Source organism: Balaenoptera ricei, chromosome X, assembly GCF_028023285.1.
Source record: "Balaenoptera ricei isolate mBalRic1 chromosome X, mBalRic1.hap2, whole genome shotgun sequence".
Taxonomy (NCBI): domain Eukaryota; kingdom Metazoa; phylum Chordata; class Mammalia; order Artiodactyla; family Balaenopteridae; genus Balaenoptera; species Balaenoptera ricei.
Genome location: NC_082660.1, coordinates 29,482,418 through 29,504,787, shown reverse-complemented (window position 1 = coordinate 29,504,787; position 22,370 = coordinate 29,482,418). Strand labels below are relative to the sequence as shown.

General features: G+C 39.7%; 1 protein-coding gene across 6 annotated transcripts in view; it reads left to right on the top strand.

The window, feature by feature from the left end:
• Nucleotides 1–22,370, top strand: part of DMD (dystrophin) — a 2,476,968-nt gene that overhangs the window by 1,745,212 nt on the left and 709,386 nt on the right. The gene's annotated exons all lie outside the window — the stretch shown is intronic.

Here is a 22,370-nt window from a genome sequence, read left to right as displayed (position 1 = left end):
GGTAAAAGGGAAAATGTATTGCAATTCTGAAAATAGGAATACACTTGTATTATTTACTCAGCAAAATGTCTTAGAGTAGGTTCCTTAGAAATAGACTGATTCAGAGTATGGAATGCCAAAAGTATATTGGGGTGTGTTCTCCAGAGATGCACCTACAATGAAGAAAGGTCCATGGCAGCGACAGCAGAAGAGGCTGAAGGGTGATTTGACTGCAGCAGAGGCCTCAGCCAAACTCCACAGGAGCCTTAGAGCTGGGCTGGCTCTGCAGAGCTGTCCTGGATTGCAGGAGAGGGCCTGGCCTTTGTATTCCTGAACTAGGCAGTCATTGCCCAGGGGCTGCCCGCTGGGAGGAAAGGGAGATCTTAGAAGATTTTTCTGGGGCCAAAGGCAATTCCAAGTAAGGAATACCATCAACAACCAGTACTCCCAGTAGCAGGGATGGGTGTGTTGTCCCTGAAGAAGGAATCAGGGTAGAGCTCCAGAGTAGCCTCCAAGACTAAATATGTGAGGATTCCATCTCAACAAATCCTATATCCTTTAGATAATCTTCTTCAAATATGCCTACACAAATTCCTGAAGCCACAGAAACACACACAGTCCTCCTAGCACTTCTCCCTTGTCCCATTTACAAGCAATCTTAAGAGCGCTTCCATTTTTAGTTTAAGAAAAAGAGAAATGGACCGTGGCTACCACAGTAGACTTGGGAGAGGAATGTTTCTTCATTTAGCTATAGTCTTAACTTTTGTTTTTATTGCATATTTTCAGTCTATTTTATTTCACTTTCTATTCATTTGTTAGTAGAAGGTATGCATAAAATCTCATGGCAGTGTTAAGGCTGGCTTTGACTCTCATGGGCAAGGAGCTAGAAAACTTCTCTGCTGTACCAATTCTATAATTAAGCAGAACTAAAAAAACATCTTTGGTTGTTTTTTTCTGTCACTGTTTTTTGCTTCCGTTTTTTTTTTCCTTTGGTCAATCTGGGACACCACAATTGCTATATCAGGGTTTATATTCAACTAATTATATCAGGTTTATTTCTTTTTACAATCTGTAATTTTTGGTTCCCTCAGCACATATGCATAGTTTGTCCCTATATAATCATTTATTGGTATTTGTTCTCTAGCTTTCTCCTGTATGTTCAGCCTTAGACTCTCTAACTCTGTAACGAGATTGGGTTCCGATGATTTGTTTGTAAGTTTGTTGAACTCTGAACATAATTATGGGTTTATGCCCCTATTTAAGCTACTATCATGTGGTTGGAAGGTTCCAAAGGCAGTGCATAGAAACCTGTTTAACCTGTAAAGTACCTAGATGTGACAATAATATTTCTAATGCAGAATAGATTCAAAGTTCTAGTTTCGGTTTCCAGAAACATATTTAATTCATCCAGTTAATAAATATTTATTGAGTAACTTCTATGTATTGAACATCATACTAGGTGCTGAGGATGCAGCATAGAATAAGTTAAGGTCTCTCCCTTCATGAAACACATATAGTTGACCCTTGAACAACATGGGTTTGAACTGTGTGGGTCCACTTATGTGCAGAATTTTTTCAATAGTAAATACTACAGCACTACATGATCCACAGTTGGTTGAATCTGTGCATGTGGACATGGATACAGAGAGCAGACTAAGTTATCCATGGATTTTCGACTGCAGTAAGTCGGCGGCGCTAACCTCAGTGTTGATCAAGGGTCAACTGTACTCTGATTGGAAGAGAAAGATGATGAGCTAATAAAGAAGAAAACAGATACTGTCTCGATATTGTTCAGAGTTATATAGTCCAAAGATTGATATCAAATGGACACTTGTTAGAAATGCAGAATCTCAGGCCTCACCTCAGACCCACTGCATCAGAATCTGCATTTTAATAAGATCCCTAGGTGATTCGTTTGCACACTGAAGTTTGAGAAGCACAGTTATGGAGAACAAGAAAGCAGGGTAAGAGGAAAAGTGAGTGGGAATGAAGACATGATTGTCTGTAGTTGGGTCAGTGAAGCTTTTCTATTAAGAGAACGCTTAAGAACATGAGAAAGTTGATGGAAGTCAGGAAGTAAGCCTGGATGTATATATCCAGGGGAGACTGTTCCAGGCAGAGAGAGAACAACCAGAGCAAAGGCCTTGAAGTGGAGCAAGATGCGGGAATAGCAAGGAGACCAGTGAGGCCAGAGCAGAGGGCGAGGGGACACATGGCCAAAGCAGAGGGAAACTACATCCTTCATCTCTCCTGCCCTACTTCCTTCTCCCCCGGCTAAGAGTCTCATCTGCCTTACTACTCCTTCCCTTCCCCCACTTCCTCCACATTGCCACCAGTAGGGAGAGTCTGAGAATGCCCTCAGCTCCAAGCCACTGGTGATAGCTGGTGGAGTTGGGGCCAGAGCTGGAGAAGAACTGAGGGAAAGAGGAATTTTCTCAAAAGCAAGGCCTTTCATTCCTTATAGCATACTGACACAGAGCTGGGCATAAAGTAAAAATGTTAAATGCACAAATGTTAAATACAAGTGAGTCAGGTCCAGAGCTGGGCACCAAAATGTTACTAAACTCAGGTCCGGCTGCTCACCACTTGAAAATCAATACCCGAAAGGCAGTTGTTGGTGGAAAGGAAAGTTGCTTTTAATCAGAAAGCCAGTAATCTGGGGAGAAGGTGGACTCATGTCCCCAAAAAGCAACTCCGAAGATTCTGCTCGGCCATGAAAGTTTTAAAGGGAAAAGGGGAAGTAATCTCAGTTAATAATTGGGATAGGAGGTCAGAATCATTGCCATCCCCCACTGCATGCAGGCTTGTCGACTTCTTGTGATCTTTCTTTAGATGTTACCTTGTTCACATAGTTTGTTCAGGAGATTGCTGAAAGGGAAGCTAGGGAAGAGATCTGGTCATCTGTTAATTACTTATTCTTCATTTCTACTTCTTTGATCTATGGAGAGAACGAACAGGTTAGGCAAGGTAGTGTGTGATCAAAAGATTTGAAAGGTGTGCTAGGGCCAGAGGTGAGTAGAGCATGACGGTGCCTGGTTTAAAGTTAGTGACAAGACACAAGGCACCTCCTGCAGAGAACTCTTTCCTACAAAGTGCTCTTTCCTGCCAAAAGCTGCTTATAAAATCAAACATTCTTTTTTTCTTTAACATGGTGGTTTAAACATCAGAATTGAATTAAGAATGTTTAACTTTCTGGAAGTCAGGAATATAATCTGAAATAAATACAATATAAAAAGGGAAAATATAATTTGTAATACAGTTCTGATATATGATTATTATTTCATACACTATATTGTGATACAATATAACTTATCATTCATTGTAGTAAGTTTTTTCCGTTGCACTCCTACTGTTGTGCGAGCTGCTTTTACATATATGTCTTTATCCAAGTATATTTGCCAAGTATATATGGTTATACACAGTATTTTTAAGGTAAGGATCTCAAGGCTTGGAGGGAAAATAGTTAGATGAAGGCCACACAGCTGGGAGGAAACAGAGCCAGGATTATAATCCAAGTGTGTCAGGCTCCAAAGCCTGTGTTTTGTTTTGTTTTGCTGTGCCTTGCACTATCTCTCTGTCCAAGAACCTAATGGAAATTCTAGATATGAAGGCAGCTAGCCAACAGTTAATGTTATTTAACTCAGTTTTAGATGTATGGGGAGTAAAAGTGAAATATGTTTCTCTGTCTTTTTCACTTAAGGAGTAGAAAAAATCAGTTTATTTGAATTTCTTAGAACCATAGAACTCTGAACCTAGAATAATCATTGAAAGTATCTAGTTGAATATATTTCTTCTGTATGTGTGGAAACTGAGGCCCAAGGGGCCTTTTTAAAAATACTAAACCAAGCTCCTTTATGACTGCTTACTTACATTATGTAATGTGACGAGGTGGTTCTGCCTGAGTTGTATAAATTGTTTCAATTAGCAGGACAAATAGGCATGCTGGAAAAAAACTTTTTTGCAGTTGTTGCTTAGATACCTAAGTGTATCAGTTTTCTATCTCTGCATAAAAACATCCCAAATGTAATGGCTTAAAACAAGTGTTATTACTTGCTCATGATTTTGTGAGTCTACAGTTGGCCTGTGATTAACTTAATAGGTATTCTGAAGGTCTTGCTAGGGGTCATTCATGTACATGCAGTTATCTGGCAACTCAACAGGAGCTAGATGGATTCACTCAAATATCTGACAGCTGGCTGTTGGCTGGAGAACCTTGGTACTTCACAAGGCCTATCATCCTCCAGTAGGCTGGACTGGGCTTCATTATATGGCATTCTCGGCAGTGTTTCAAGAGGATGAGGGTGAAAGCTACAAGATGTCTTGACGCCTAGAGTCTGTAATTCGTACATCACTTCTGCTACATTCTATTGGTCGAGGCAAGTTTTCAGTCCAGCCCACATTCAGGGGGCAGAGAAATAGATTTCCCCTTTTGAAGGGAGGAGCTGCAATGTCACCGCAAAGGGATGGGCATACAGGGATGGGAGGCTTTATTGTGGCCATCTTAACACCCAAACCACTACATTGAAGAAAAAGGGGGAAAGCAGAGATCAAAGTGTTGGTCTATATGCAATGTCCTATGTCAGTGACTCTCAAACTTTACCATCATCAAAATCACCCATTTCTTATTAAAGCACAGATTGTGGGGCTTCGATTCCAAAGTTCCTGATTCAGTAGATCTGGGGTGACGCTTGAGAATTTGCATCTCTAAAAGGTCCCCAGATGGTGCTGTTGCCGCTGGTCCTGGGACTGCACTTTAAGAACCACTGCCATAGGCCTGTGGTGAGTGGGAAAGGAGTTCATCCCTGCTTCCTGCGAGCAACATAGTGCAGAACCTGAGTGAGAGCCAGTGCTGTGGATGCCAAAGGGACCTCCACGTTATTTCAGGACCACCCGCCCCAGGACTTTGTAGCTTGGGAGTTCGAGTAGATGTACAGCACGCCGAGGCAGTATTTGCCTAGCAGAGCAGCTTAGAGACCTGTGGGGAGAATAGCCATGCTTATACAAAGCTCCCCTGGAGACTCTCATAAACGTTTAGATAGGCAGGACTTTGAATCAGACTGAAGGCCTGCTTGGCAGATGGAGGCAAAGAGCCAACAAATCTGGTTGTAAATGTCAATGTGACTCCTTTCTTATCCACAAGCTGCTAGGTCTGGGAACATTCACATACCACAATACCCGATTTAGCATTTCCGAAAGAAATTGCATATAGAACATGCTTCATGTGAAGACTCCAAATCAGGATGTTGGAGTTCTTCAAATTTCCCAGGGTAATAACTATGAAATGAATGGCCATTGTATAAATAGACACATAGAAGTGCCAGTTAATAGAGGGTTCTAATTGATTAAACACTGGTAAAACCATCTCTTCCTGTAATTAATTTTGGAGAGAGCATGTCTCAAGTGTGATTAGGAAAATGCTGCTCGGGAGGTCAAGAAGCCTAAATTCTAATCTCAGCTGTGCTGCCAACTAGATAAGGGATCAACACACTCTTTTTGTAAAGAGCCAGATAGTAAATATTTTCAGCTTTGTGGGTCATGGGATCAACTTTGTCAGTGCATACTAAAAGCAGGCAAACCATAGACAATATGTAAATAAACAGGCATGGCTGGGTTCCAGTACCACTTTATTTACAGAAACCAGAAGGGGGCAGGTGGGAAAAAATTTGGCCCTTAATGGCCTACCCATATCCCCTCAGCACTAGCCCTTCTTGTAAATCCTGAGGCTTCTAAGCGCCTGGGACTCTGCCCAGGCACTTTCTCTTGCCATAGGAGAAGCTCACCCACTTGCAGAGCAGGTTGGAAGTGCTGGGAAGGAGGCATCCCTAGAACAGTACTCACCCACTGATGGATAGAAGTTGATGCATAAATATTGTACCCTCTTTATTCCTTGGGTAGGACAACTCCAGGGCCTGGTTCACACCAGACGTCTCCAGGGGGTTGAACCACAGTTGACCACAGTGATAACCTGTTTATTAGCATGCCCTGTAGAGACTTCCTTCCCTTTCCTATTCATCTCCTTACTCTTCCACCACAGCTTTCTGGTATCATCTACCAATTAAACTACTTGTAATTAAATCCTTGTCTTAGAGCCTACTTCTGGGTGAACCTAAATTAATACAAAAGGTCTTAGAATTACTGCCATGGTTTTACCTTTTAAATGAGTTTTGTTGTGATTCCCATTTTGTAGATGAGAAGACCAAGGGACAGAAAGAGTAAATAATTTGTCCAAAGTTACAAAGCTAGTAAGTGGCAGAGTGGGTATTCAAAGATTCACCTCTGTGATGCCAAAGCATATGCTGTTAATCGGAACACTATATCTCAAGTAGTGATTTATTTATCTCCATCTGAATTTTTGAAGGCTATACTTAAATACCAAACACGTATAACATTATTTATACATTTATTAGTCAAACTTCACTTGCCTCTCTAGAGTTGAATAAAGCTTCCCAAGGCTATTTCAGTAATACTTTAAATATCTAGGCAATTTGAGAAAAACATGAGGTTAATTGGAGCTTAAATATAATCTTGGCACACTATTTATTTGTTTGATTGAAATTGTGAGAAAACAATTCATTTATTGTGAAAATGGCCTTCGTTTATCTGTAATGGTCATGAGAGAAGAAGGAAGGAAGCTGTCAATTAGTTCTCACATTCTTACTCCTCCTTTGGGTCCCCATCCTTCTCAGAAACACCAGGAGGAGTGCCACCCCTACCCTTTCCTGTTTTGGCTAGGTTTCCAACTGTTAATTCTGCTTCAGCTGAACCTTCAGGATAAGGCACATCAGTTTCAGCCAAGTCTTTCTCCGTCTCGTTAACAGCTGACTACTTTACTGAAAACACCTAGAACAAGGCTATACCATCATTGGTTTTATAATTAAAACCTCTAAACCTTAAAAACTTCCTGAAAGTCTAAGACACTAGGAGTAAGATTTTATATCAAAAAATGAGGTCCCCTAATCAATTATGACAACAGGATAAGAAATGAATTTTTGACCCTCCCCAAGAGAGTTCAAAGCCCTGAGGAACTACAGAGAGCCTTCAGCTCTTGGCAGCAATAAACTAACTAACTAATTAATTAATTAACTAACTCTTATTTGTATACATCAGTGAGGTGAGGGTGCTTCAAATATAATGAGATATGGTACACTATACAAAGGAAAGTGACAGCAGTAAACCCTGGCTGGGGAGGCCCCAGTATTGGTCACATTGATCAGAAGGAGGTCTTTGGATGTAGGCCATGGGAGTCTTTGGTCCCAGGCCAGGTTCTTCAACAATGTTCCCTGGTTCACAGGGAGGATGTTACAGTGGTGTCATTGTTAATATCCAAGAAAGTGATAGACTGTGAAAACTAGAGTATTTAGATGTTAATACCCATTTTGTGATGATGAAGTTCCCTTTGTTCTTCCTCTCTTAACCTTTTGGCAGTTTTATTACTTGGTTACCACCTCCGTTTAGGGCTGAGCTTTGGGGTCTGAACTGGCAAAGGAAGAGAAGCTCTAATCCATCATTTCTAATGCTTGTTGGAAGCATTCCTGGAAGTTTCAGTGTGTGTGTGTGTGTGTGTGTGTGTGTGTGTGTGTGTGTGTGTGTGTGTGGAGGAGGAGGAGGAGGAGAATAACATCAGTGGTTGAATAAAGTATTCTGATCATTGGAGATTTTTCAATTACCCATACCCTGCATTTTAACAGAAATAAAGGGTTTATTACAGTAAAATTACCTTAGCCTTCTTATATTATTTAACTCCTTCTAAAAAAGGACGTTTGCTGGAAATCACTATAGAATATACCATAATGTTGAATTTCTTCTCAAGCTCTTCTCAAGAAGAAATTAGAACTATTTAAACATATTCACGAGAATAGGTACCCCACAGCCCACAAAAGTAAGGCTTCTCCATATATTCCTAATATTTTCCAAAATTTCACTTAATCATTTTGAAATTGAATATAACTTAACCCTCAAAGAAAGAAGATTCCAAAAGGGAATTGTAGCAGTTTGCACTTAAATTGTAGATTCTACGATTATGATCTGAAAGGCCTTTGAGAGGTCATTCATTCTTCTCCACTATCTTCAGGAAAAGCTCTTTCTCTCTCTCAGAAGCAATCTTAAGGTTAACTGCATACTCCTTTTAAAAATCAAGAGTAGGTGGCGTTCCACCACTGCTGATATACTTAAAACCATTTTCAACTGCCTAACCCAAGTTCCAGTTCCTGTCTAAATTACTTTTTGAGTAGGAAAAGTACATTTAGACATTCTCTGAAGTCTGTTACTTAATCTCCCTTCAAACTTTCCTTTTCTGGCACAGATCAGGTGAGTGCCCATGGCCTATGAATAAAAAAGCTGTCTCAAATGTTTAAAACATCTCTGTTTCTCCAGTGTTTAAACATCTCTGTGCCCCCGCTTCTAACCTCCCAGGTGTGTTTTCCATACTTTTCTCTGTTGTGGGCTTCAGAATTGGACCCAGTTCCATAATTACCATTCTACTCATGACTCAGTCACATCACAAAGTCTGCATACCCTTTTCCTACTTTATACGATACTATCGTTCTGCCTGCAGTAATGTTCTACTGGCTCGTACTAAATTTGACAACTATTTCAGGACCTGGTATTTTTTTTGCCACATTTTAGCTTAGCCAGTCATGTCCTTCTGTATTGGAACATCCAGAAAAGGTTTTCTTTGTGGTACAAAGTATCTTTAAATTGACTCACATGATTTATCATCAGCATTTATACATACTCATGTTTTCCTCATCCTAGAACTATTCTACTTCAACCATACATACTCCTCCAGGTACTGCCAAACCTCTCTCCTCTCATTCATGGCCACTCCTCTAGAAAGAGTCAGCCACATTCCTCCCTCTGTTTTTCCCCCCACTGCAGCCTGGCTGTGTTACCAACCAGACTTGGGTCCACTCGGCCAACATGCCCCAAAGCCAGTCTACTGACACTGGGTTGTGGTGAAGGAAAGTACAGTGTTTATTGCAGGGTGCCAAGCAATGCTCACAAGACCCAAACTCCCTGATGGCTTTTAGGCAAGGGTTTTTAAACACACTGTTAGAGGAATAGCGTCATATGCCTCATCAACTCATGGACCTTCTTCTGATTGGTTGGTGGTGAGGTAACAAGGTGATGTTTTGAGAATCTCAGTCATCAACTTTCTAGTTCCAACCAGTCTGGGGTCTACGTGCTTGTGGTCAGCATGGAGTCGCCATCCTCCACCGACGGGGGTCTTAGTTTGTGCAGAACAACTCAAAGATACTCATCACATTGTTATGTATGTTCCTTCAGGAGGAACTAGGAGTCCTGTGACTCTATTGTTTTTTTTAATCATCAACTGCTTGCGTCTGCTCTTTGCAACTTGGGAAGGCCTAGGAGACTAAAGCCTTTTTCCTGCAAACAGGCAACGGAGGACACAGAGAGGCTTTTGTATCTGGGAAGGCCTCGCCGGGTCCTGCTTGGTTTCATTCCCCTCTTTTCTTTGCTGCTCCTCAATCCTGAGGGGAACAGGGGCGGGACAAGAAAGGGAATAAAGTTTTGGATAGAAGAGTTAATCGTCAACTCGGTAGAGGAACTCTGTTTCAGGGGGACTCAGTTTCAGCTGTGTCCCTCCATCAGCCCACTGAAAGTGTCCTAAGGCCAGAAGTGACCTCTATGTTAAAATACCATTTCAATCCTCATCTTTCTTAATCTCTTAGCAGCATTTAATGCAGTTGGCCCTTCCTAGTTTGAAACATTTCTTCTATCCCTTCACATACATACCACCACCCTCTTTTTCCTCTCACCTCCCTGGCCGCTCTTTCTCAGCTTCCTGGCTGGCTCAGCCTTCTCTCTTTGGATTTCAAATGTCTAAAGTAAGGTAGGCATGCTTTTTTTTTTCCACATTCTTTAATCTCTTGGGTAATCTCATCCACTTGCATAGTTTCAAGTACCAACGATATACTGAAGTTTCCCACATTGTTACTTTAGATCTACACCTCTCTTTTGAGTTCTAGATCTGTATACTAATTCAGAAATTATAGCAGTGGGAAAAAAAAACAGATAAATATTCCTGTCCTCATGGAGCTAATGTTTTTGTGGGAATAGACAATAAAGAAAATAAATACATACAATGTATTTGCATGTTATGAGGTGATACTGCCAAGGGAAATAAAACAGGGAAGAGTAGGGAGTATGAGTATGGAGTATAAGGGTGGAACTTACAGAGACTTCATTAAAAAGGTGAAATTTATGTGAAGACCGGAATGTGCTCAGAATGTGAGCTAAGTGGATATCTAGGGGAAGAACCTTCTAGGCTGCAGCATTCCAGGAACGGCATTCTAACAAAGGCCATGACGTGGGAGGATGACTAGAATTGGAAGAATTTCCAATGGGGCTGGAGCACAGTGAGTGAAGGGGGGAACAGTTAAGAGATGAGATTACATCAGGGAGAGCTTTAGAGGCCATGGGGATGACTTTGACTTTGTGTAAGATGAAGACATAAGAGAGGCTTTCGAGCCCAGCAGTGAGATGGTCTGACATATGTTTTGGCAAAAACTTTCTGGATGTGTTAAGAATAAACTGTAGGGAGAAGAGGAAGGTGGAAACAAGAGAAGACCAGGTAGGGGATTAATGCAATAATTTAGGTGAGAAATGAGGATAGTTTCGTCTAGAGTAGGGGCAGTGGAAGTGATGAGAGGTGGACAGATTCAGGGTGTGTCTTAAAGCTAGAGCCAACAGGATGTGTTGACAGATTTGATATGGGGAATGAGAAAATGTGATGAGGTTTTTCACCTGAGCAAATTGTAAGACTGATGTTGTCATTTACGGAGTTGGGGAAAGTGGTAGGAAGTACAGGATGGTGGGAGGCAACATAAAAATCTCTGGTTTGTACAAACTAAGTTACATATGCCTACTAGTTAACCAAATGGAGGTGTAGTGTAAGTAGAGAGATGTATGACCTGGAGGTTAGGAGAGAGATCCAACCTGGAGATGTAAATATGCAATTGTTAGCATAGAGCTGAGCCATGAGATTGTGCTAATTAAAGCCAAACAGTGACTATAGATAGAAAAGAGAAGATATACAAAGATTGATCCCTGGAGGACTTCAGTGGTAAGAAGTAGGGATTATAGTAATAAGTTCTGAAGTAGGAGGAAAACCAGGACAGAGAAACCTAGAAGCCAAGTGAAGGAAATTAATTAAGAGGAAGGAACTGATAAACTGTGTCAAATGCTGCCTATAAGTCTAGCAAGAAGAAGCCTGAGGTTCACCCTTAGCTTTAGCAAACTTGCATAGAGTGGTAGGGGGATGAAATGTGCTGATCAGCATGAATTCAAGAGAACCCATACATCCAAGAACTCACTCAATGTCTGCACTTGGATGTCCCCCAGACTCTTCAAATGCACCACATGCAAAACTGAGCTAGTGGATTTCCTCTTCCCTCTTCTCCTCTCTCAGGAAATAGCAACACCATCCACGCAAGCCGGTACCAATAAGTGATCCTGGATGGAGACCTCCTTCTACCTCACTTTCCTCATATAATCAACCACTGAAGCCCACTGATTTTATTACTTAAATATCTTTCAAGTTATTTTATTATATCCATCACCATCCCTTCTGCCACCATCATATTTTACCTGGATGTTTGCCTCCTAACTGATTTCATTCACCTCCCTCTAATCCATTCCCCATATAAACATACTCCATAAAGAATAACCATGCAAAATGTAAACCTCATTCTATTATAATCCTGTAATGGTGCCCCATTGCTTTTAGAATAAATCTCCAAATCAATAACATAGGTCTTACACGATGGTACCCCTACCTGCCCTTCTTGTTCCACTGTCCACCTTTTTCTTCAAAGTCCAGCCCTTCTGGCTTTCTTCAGTTCCTTTAGCATGTCTGCTTCTTCCTGGGCTCAGGGTTTCCACATCTACTGCTCTCACCTGGATGATCTCTCCTCTCATTCATCCTTTAGATCTCAGCTGCAAAGGGTCCTTCCTTGAGCGCCTATTATATAATCTCAAAGTATACCTTTTCTTTTTCATATCCTTACCATTATTTTGATTAATGATTTGTGTAATTATTTAACTTTCATTTGCTAATAGACTGTGAGTTCCGAAAGGATCCTATTTTATATCTTATTTATCAAAGTATGCCCTTTTGTGTATGCAGCTTTTATTCAATGACTAGCTTGTGGTAGATGTTAAACTCATATATTTTCACCAAATAAACAGTACGTTTATTTTAGAGTTGGATCAAATAAAGTCGACCTCCCATGTAATTATAATACCAGAGAGATTAAGTGGTTATATGGTTGTCCAGCTGTTTAGTAGCAGAATCTGGACTCAAGCCCACATCTCCTGAGTTTGATCTCACTGCTTGTCAATATTCTTATATATCTCAACTTTTATTTTTCTGCTTAGACATAGCTGACAGGTACGTCTATCCACACATTCTCAGTGGTAAATCCAAAATTTTTTAAGACTGCTGTATTGATCAAACAGGGATGTGCTGTGGCTTTGATGCAAATCTTGCAGCCTAAATCTCAACCCCATCTCATTCCTTAACTCTCATTCTTGACTGTGTCTTGATATCCAATTTGAGCACCTCTATAGTCTAATATATGTTCTTCTTAAAATTTATACAGTTTATTTCTTCTCTCATCTTCGATATTTTAAAGAAAATATGTTTTCATCTCATTTTCCAAAGTATTTGCCAGCCTATGATGAGTTCATTAAACAGACATTCAATGTAGCTCTTCTAATATTTATGCAAGATTGCTAACAGCACTAACTATACCAGTGCCTAAATTGAATTATAACCTACCGTAGGAAAAAAAGTCAGAATTATAATACCTTCAATTCTTGCTTCTGAGATAATTATCACAACTTCAAAAAAATTGTTGTCCCACATTAAAAAGCAGAAGCTAAATAGCATGAAACTAGAAAAGTGGGAGACACCATTAAAATAAAATAATCTCCCATGTCACTTCAGTTTCCCAGGACTATTCTTTCTTCTTGAAGAAATTTATGGATAAAAGATATAAATAAACTTCCTGTGTTGACTGTGGATTCTAAGTGGAGGAGGTAGTTTTCCTTCTCATGTTGAAATGAATAAGAATGCTGTTTCCTTGATTATTAATATTTTTTATTGAGGTATAGTTGATTTACAATATCGTGTTATTTTCAGGTGTACAGCACAGCAATTCAGATATATATATATATCTGAATATATATATTCTCAGATTCTTTTCCCTTATAGGTTATTACAAAATATTGAGTATAGTTTCCCATGCTATATTAATATATTTTTTAACCCTATGATTTGGTGATAAGCATTTTTGCTTACTAAGTCCAGCAAGACCGAAATAGGAGCCCTATTATTTTTCTTAATGATTCTTATTTGTTTAAGGTAAAATGTGCCTCTTTCTTTTGAACCTGCACTCCATGTTTAACAAATAAGGACATAATTCAGGACTGAATCATGCACTTTGATTTGAGATTTATTTTCAAGAAAGGACCCAGTTTCACAAGAAATTTTATGTTTTCCTGTACGGCTGACGTCCACTCCCAGCAGCTGAAAGACAAACTTGTCTAATAAAGCTTTCAGATTCAATTTGCTCTCTGCATACAGCTTGAGGATCTCTGGAGGTCATTCACAGCATGTGCTGCAATCCCAACAGCGAGAAGTAATGAAAAGATTCTGGTTAAAAAGCTGACACTATCCTTTCTAACCTCCTTGAATGTGAATATAATAAGCAAGTTTACAGACACAAATCTCTGTGATTCTGGGGATTTCCATCTTGATCTCTGACTCCAAGGAAGAGTTGAATGCATGGATTTATATCTATTATCTGGGTGAATAAATGCTTCATATTGAGCATATTGAGGAAAATATGCTTCACAAGAAAGGTCTGATGTAAATCAGGGAAAACAACATTGTCACTTCATGTTTAACTCTGTTAGAGGGTCTCTAAGATCTCACAGTCTGGTTCTATTCCAGTAATACCTAGGTATATCAGAGCTTTGTTCAAAAATAATGCCTGCTTTCATTTCGATTATTCCCCCTGGCTTTTGCATTGACCCGAACACACCTAATATTTATCGTAGAGCCAACATGCATGAATGCCTTGCTCTGTACCAGGCATTTTGGTAAATATTCCTTGTGGATTGTTCCATTTAATCTTACAACAGCCTTATAAGATAGGTTCCACATTAATTCCTTTTTTACCATAGGAGGAAAGTAAAGCTTACAGAGGGTTGTTATCCCAAAGACAATCAGCTGCTAAGTAGGCACAGCATGGCCCTGTATCTCCCTAAACTTCATACCTGTCTTTAAATCTTTATGTCAAACGTACAGGTGATGCAATGGACTCCATAGACTGTAGAATCAACTCTACTATAGTGTTCATACTTTTGTAATATATTTTCCAAGTGCAATTCAATAGCAATAGTCCTGCTTCCCCCTTTTGTCTTCTCTTACATGCCATCCAAATCTTATATTAAAGCTATGTGGGTGGACTTAGGTCTTAAATAGTAGCACCCTTGATGCTTAGTACTAACCTTGTAGATATTGAAGTGATTTCAGTAAAAAGAAATATATAATAATTTCTACTCTTCTCTTCTCTTCTCTTCTCTTTTCTTTCCTCTTTTCTTTTATTTTCTCTTTTTCTCCCCTGGAAGATAGGGCCATGGGAATGAAAAAAGAAAAGCATTGAGATGATAAACCTGATTCTCCCACAGTGTTACTGTTTAGCTTTATTTATTCTCCCAGTTCTGTATCTGTCAGCCCAAGGTCAAACAACCAGTACAGTGGCAGAATTATAAAAAGTAGGTCTGAGAGAAGACCACAAGGCACTGTAGGTCTAATGCCCTGCTAGAGTTGGAAATCAATTAAAGAAATCTCTTTAAACAGTGCTTCATTTAATCTCCTCTTAAAGAATACCACAACCTTCTTGGTAAACTGTGTGTGTGTGTGTTCAGAACTGACTTTTCAAAAATATTGCGTAGTCTTTTCTTTGTTCGGTTGCTGTGGTGAACAAGTGGACCCCACTGTTTACTTTGGCATGAAATAATTGAACATTGCCTTGGACTTCATCCAACCAAGCACACAAACCAGAAACCTAGGGTTCATCTTCATCTTCTAGAGACACCCCCCTTTCTGCCCTCAAAGTCACGGATGCCCCTCCGATATGTCCCCATACCTCTCTGCCTCCCATCTCCAATTTCAACCAGTCCACTGCCCTCCTCCTTGTTATGCGTCACATGGTAGGTCTTCTTAAGATTTCACTTGAAAGGAGTTATATGCTTAAGAAGCACTAAAAGCCACTGGACTAGATGATGTCGAAATTTCTCTGAAAATAAAAGAGGGTGAAGTTAACAGCCTTGTTAAGAACTCATCAAAATGGACATTGCTGACCCTTCTACTAGCCAGTGTCCCACTTAAACATGCCCCTAGACCAGAGTATATTTTTCACAACTGAATAAATTTGAGGCATTATAGTAAAAGGCAATGTGAGAAAGGCAGTGGGTGCAAGTGGATTGAAATGAATGAGTGGGCAGACCTAAGTGGGCAGAAAAGATGAGGACGGTAATAAGCCATACTAAGAGATGCACGCTCGAGGAATAAACTGGCAGTGGCAGAGGAACTAAAGGAATGATAAGGTGGGTCAGACTGCCACATGAAAATCAACTAAAACAAGTCACGACTACAGTGAGTGAAGCTGGAAATGGGAAAAACAAAACATTCAAATCTGTATGATCATAAATAATAAAATTCTTTACAAGTTTATAATATCTACTTTGATCTTAAAAATATCTCTCAAGAATGAAGATTATCTTTTTGCTGTAGTTGGGGAAACCAAATAAGCGAAGACTCAAGACAGAAGCTTTAATATTCCTATTTCTAGTCCGTTGTTCCTCTAACTACACTGGGGAGAATAGGAATTTATTCGCGAAATCATAGTGCACTGCAATTAGGGGATGCCTTTTGAAGCTTGGAAGATGTAATTTGGGACAGATAAAAAAATCCTTATTTTTATAAAGTAAGTTATTAGTTTATAGAGTTGACTATTTCAGTGAGAGGTATAGGTTAATGACATAAACCACTTCAAGAAGGTTTTAGATCAGGGGTTGGCAATTTTCTTTTTTTTTCCTGTGAAGAGCCAAATAGTAAATATTTTTGGCTTTGCAAGTCAGAAGGTCGACTACTGCTACTGAAATGCAAAAGCATCCATAATCAGTACATAGATGAATGAACATGATTTTGTTCCAATAAAACTTTATTTTCAAAAATGGGTGGTGGGCTGGATTTGGCCTGACAACTGTAGCTTACTGACCTCTCTTGTAGATAAATACTTGCAGATAGGTTCATAGTAGTTAATAAAGAGAATATGGGATTGTTGAATGTATTTCTCTAATCTTTTTAAGGCTTCTTCCATGGAGAAAAATATTTCTTACCAATAGTGTTTTTAATGCTTGCTCAGAAATAAGAATACCGTTTGCCCAGCAAAGAATGGAAATTTGTAAAGCCCTCATGGTAAATAAAGAGATGGTGTGAAACACTTGGTACAACTATTAAGAATGTTCCACTATCATTTGAGAAACATTTAGACATTTATGTAAGTTCCACTTATAGAAATAGAATTAAACCTAAATCATCTTGTCTGCACTTTGGGAACATTTTCCCATTTTAGCAGCAAAAGCACCATAAAAAGGGGGGGAGGGATAACTAGATTTTAGATTTTTTTATTATTATAAACATGTATATTTAATTACTGAGGTACTCTTAGGTAGGTATTAGAGAAATCAATCACATTTTATTTGAAGGACCATTGAAAGCCCCTGGAGCATTTTAAAGAAGATATTTACATGATGTACTTGGGTTTTAGAGAACTTCTTCTGCAAAAGTGTAGAGAATGGATTAGATAAAAGTAACACTGGAGGCTGTTCCAGTAGTCCAGGTAAGAGATAATGATGACTTGGACTAGGGAAGTGAGAAAGGGAATGAAGACAAAAAGGAGACTAAGGAGATACTGGCATGTAGAAACAACAAGACCTGGTAACTGATTGGACATAGAAGCAAGAGATATGGAGAATTCATATAGAATACCCAAACTTCTAGCTTGACAAACTGGGTGGATGGTGGTGGAAATTACTAAACTGTGGACTATTTTAGGGTTCAGGGGGGATGATGAGTTCAATTTTGGACATAGCAGTTTGAGGTGCTTGGAAGACCACTAAGTAAACTAGCCATATGAGTCAAGAGAGAGGTTTAGGCCAAAAATATAGATACCAGAGTTGTCAGCATGTACAATAAAACATAGCTGAAGTCTCAAGAATGAAGATCACCTAGGAAGTATGTGTAGAATGAGAAGAGGACATGGGACAGAATCCTAAGAAATTTCTACATTTGACATCCAGAGTAAAGTAATCCATCGAAGGAGACTGAGGAGTGGCCAAAATCAGAAATAGAAAACCAGGGGGAGTGAAGCTAGACTTTCAAGAAGTTTCTCTTGAAAATGGGTAGAGAAAAGATTAAGGTGGTACTAAGGTTCATCCATGGTTGTTTTGCCAGACAGGTGCTATGAAAGTATATTGGAGCAAGGGAATTAATAATAACTAGAAAGTGTAGTCAGTAATGGCTCCAGGATTGGCTGAGGTGATGAACCGTGGAATCTAAGCTGGACAGGACAGCAGGTGAAAAGTAAAGAGGGAAAAGTCAGGAGAATGGTTATCTCTAGGAGGATGGAAGAGGTTGTGCTATGGGGACACAAGGGTGGGTTCCTAGGTATTGGCAATATCCGGTTTCTTGATCAGGGTAGTAGTTACATTATATTGTTGCTTTATAATTGTTGACTGTCAACTCTGTGTGTATGTTCTATATAATCATCTACAGTAAGGAAAATATCACTGTAAAAGAAAAAAACAGTGCTTCCAAAATATTGTCATCATAAATGTAGTACCTCTGGCACCTGGAGTCACATGTCTTTGACCCACCTGTGGCTGTGGCTGCGGCTGCAGTGGACAGTCCCGTGTGAGCTCAGACTTACCTTTAGCTGGCAGCATGGCCTTCAGCTGATAGTCAAGGGAATGACTCCCATTTCCCCACTTTCGGCCCAAGGGATTTCTCTGACATGCTGGGATCCCACACATCCTGTGAGCTAATCCAGCCTAGAAGTTGTGATGGGTGAGCAGTTCTCAACCAATCGGAGATGGGAGCCCGTGGATACATTTTTAACCCCTATTCCTTCAAGAAGACAATTCAGGGAGGCTTCCTCAGTGCTTCTCAGGGACATGGAAAGGTTCTGGCAGAATTCAACCCCCGTGGTCCATAGTAGTGACCTCAGTAATACACATGATACTGTCACTTCCTCCTTCTTTGTCTCACTTTCCTGGTCCTTCATTTCTACTCGCCAGGAATCAGCTTCCAAATAAACTACCTGCACCCAAGTCCTTGTCCCAGCCCTGTTTTCAGGGAATCCAAAGACAATAATAAGAAAAATGGAAGGGACTGAGAGGGGAGAAAACTGTGGGAGATGAAGACATTTCCTCTATATGCCAGACAGTGCATTTAACTGCCTGCTTAGCAGTTCCACTTAGATGTCTCAAAAATAACCTCATGATCTTCTGTAATCAAATTCATGATCTTCCCCTGTAATACTCACCACCCACTATGGGTTTTGTAGTACCCTTCGTCCAGTGGCAAAACCTTGGGAGTCATTCCTGACACCTTCCCACTTCACTCCTCCTGGACATCCATCCCTAAGTCTAGTTGATTTTCCCTCCTAAATACTTCTTGGATCAGCTTTCTTCTCTGGATTTATCCTGTACTACCCCTCCCCAGTCTTTCATTATCTCTTTTATGGACTGTTACAATAGCCTTATATTAGAATGACCACGGTCCTGGTTCGCCCTGGGCAGACATGGTTTATGTCCATTACCTCAGTGTAAGTAATAGCGCCCCTTTCACTCTTAACACTCTCCAGGTTTTTGTGATAAATACATGGTCATCCTAACCTAAACTAACCTCCCCTCATTCATTCCTTCTCCCTTACATGGTGTAGCCATGTGATCCTTTCAAAGTATAAATTTGGTAGAACGCTCCTGAAAGCACTTTAATGGCTTCCAGCTGTTCTCAAATAAAAATGAAAATGTTTAATAGCTTACAGGACCTTGTGTAGTATCACCCTTCCCATTTTATCACACTTATGCCAGATACCATGTACTGTTTGCTCTCCTATCTCCATATTGTCCTGCTTTTTTTTTTCAAATTGTTTTGTTTTGTTTTTTAAGTGGCTGCTTTTTCCTGCTATAAGCCATTGCACATACTGCCCCCTCTGCTTAAGACACTCTCCCCTTGCTTTTCCCACCTGATGCCTACTTACTTTTCAAGTCTCAGCTCAAATGTTGTGCTCAGGGAAGACTCCCCTAACCTCCCAGACTAGGTTAAATTCTCCATTGGTAGTATAAATAGCATCATTCATACTTCTCTTCCAGAATACGTATCAAATCTTCTATTTATTTCTGAGATAATTTGAAATTATATTGGTTCCCTTACTTGACTGTGAGCTGCTTGCAGACAGACTCTGATCTTTTTTACTTGTCATTGAATCCACAGTACCTGAGAATGAATGAGGAAGTCAAATAGAAAGCAGGTTTCTATCTCTACGGAAGATTCTGAGATGACACAGGATAATTGCAAGCAGGACTAGGTACACAGAGGGAGCCCTTGAGCTAGGGGCCAGAGTCTTCTGGAAACGAGAGCGAGTATCAAAGAGGAATAGCAAAGAGAAGTGGGGAAATGAATGGTGGTGGGAAGAGGGGAGATATACGAAGAAATGGAAATAAACATGTAGTGAACCGTTTTCTAGTTCCAGACACAGAGCTAGCTGGAGGAGCTAAGAAAACTTATAGGGGGTTAAAGGTCTTGCCCAAACCTTCATAGTGAGCTAATGGCTATTTTTCAATAGCTCCGGGCCCCAACTTGCGTTCCTCTTACTCTCATGCTTGACCTGGCTCTGTTTTTCTTTATTGCCTTTACCATTCTTGAAAAGGATTTTAAATATTTATTTGTTTCTTATTTCTTTTCTCTATCAAAATGTATACTCCGTTAGACCACTGGTTGTATCGTGTTTCCCTCTGTATCCTCAGTGTCTAGAATGGCGCTCAGGGCCCATCAGGCTTGCAGAAAACGTGTTGTCAAATGATCCTTAGTCCAGTGATGTCTGCGTTCCTCCCGTACGGAATCTGGATCACTTTACCAGCATCAGGTTTTGTAACCTGCTTTTTGCACTGCGCCCCCACCCCGTCTTTGCTGCGTATCTGTCTACCAGTTTTTCTCAAGTGTCTTCTCCTCACAGTTTTCCTTAACTTCCTCTCCACTGCAAATTATACTCGGAACAAGACTGGAGCCATTTTTCATTGATTTTGATGTCAGGGCTTTTAGTGGCAACTCCATGTGGAGAACTTTGAACCTCCTGCTGACTCATTGTTTGCTTTAAAAAAAAATACTCATCTTCTTCCTGAATCCACTGGGTAAATTTATGCTCACAAAATAGGCAAAACCTCTAGAACAAAAACTGTATGAACATCAGAAGTATTGGTCTTGCCTTGATTTCTAGACTCAAAAGTATCATAGTAGTTTTAGAAAGGAGAAGAGAGGCGCTTTTGAAGTATTTTAGTCGTTCAATCCAATTTTTAACCAGTTTATTTTGTAGTTTAAATGTAAGAACCATGAATTGCCTTTCCAGTTTATTATCATCCTCAATATTTCTACCTGTAAGAGAAGAACAGAGATACTGTTTGAGAACAGAAAATATTGCACGGATAGAAAAAATCAGTTTAAAGTGTTTCTTTGAAAGTTGTCACACAACCCCTGTCTCCACCTCTGCTCACTGAAGAGTCATTGTTTCCTTGAAACAAATTAGTCATGTCCATTTCTTCTCACCTATATGTCTTTTCAGTTCTTTATATTTCATTCAAACATGTCTCTTGTCTCCTTTGATTTTTGTTCTCGGTCCTTCATTTTTTGTATTTCCTTTGTCATCCTGTATGCCGTAAAAAATCTGCCACCCCAAATCCTTTAATATATTTGTCTTACCAGCACTTATTTTCTCAGTTTCTATACTATCTTCCTTACTTTATGGTTTATTTGCTTCTTGAGATTAGATTAGATTATGAATACTATATTAGATCAGTTCATTCCATTTTTATGTAGTTTTTACCTGACATTCTTGGCATAATATAAATATTTTTGAAATTACATGGTACCTTGAGGATTAAGACAATTTGTATTCATCCACAGGCACAATTTCATTAATTAATTATTATACCCTTTACTATGGTTCTGAAACCTTACGTTCAGTGCCTTTGATAGTCTTAGCCAAGCATCACCCATGCTCCCTGCTTTTAAATTCTCTATTGTCTTGGTTTTTGAGGTTGCATGTTCTCTTGTTTTGTCTAGTTTTGCTTTCTATGACCTCTCTGGGCGCTTGTTGACATTCCTACTTAGTTGACAATTTTTCCCCCTGTCAGCCCCTTAAATGTTGCTATCACCCAGGACTTAACCCATGCCAAGGCTACATCCCTTTATGGCTGGCATCTGTTCCGACTGGTCATAGCCCATGCTGTACTTATTGTCAAATTTCTTTTGTATTTTTTTTTTAATTGCGGTTAAAAACTTGTAATATAAAATTTACCATCTTAACTCAAATAATCTTAATACCAGTTCAGTGTATTAGAGAATGTAAGGTAAAGACTACTAAAGCTATGCCAATGATTATCTCTAGCTCAGACTTCTTTCCTAAACTCTTGACTTATATTTTCACTGGCTGGCCAGCTACCACCTAGATGTTTTACAGATATTTCAAACTCAGCATACCCAAATTTGATACTATCATTATCTTTTGAAAAATCTACTCCTCTTTCTATATTCCTGATTTTGGTGGATGGCACTAACTATCCACCAGGTTAGAAGTCAAGGAGTCATTCTGACACTTTCTTTATTCCTTAGTATTAAGCACCCGTTCACCAATCTTATTGATTCTGTAAGCCAAATAACTCTGAACTTTCTAATTTATCTAATAAGGATAATTAATCTCACCCTAACTGGAAGTCCAGACATTGGGGCAGGCTCCAGACACAGTACAAACAGAGCTCTGGCTCTCTTTCTCTGTGATTTTCTTTGTTCTCATTCTCCCTCTGGATCAGATCTGACCTCTTCACTAGTTTCCCTCCAGGTTTCAAGGTGGCTGCCAGCAGCAGATGGGGCAACATGATTTTTTTGTTACAGCGAGAGAGAATCTCTTACCCCATGGATAGATTAACAGGTTTATCCATCACTCAGGTCAGCCAGTCTAGGTTATATATCTACTCCCATACCAGTAATAGTCTTCAGAGTGATGCCATGGGCTGGT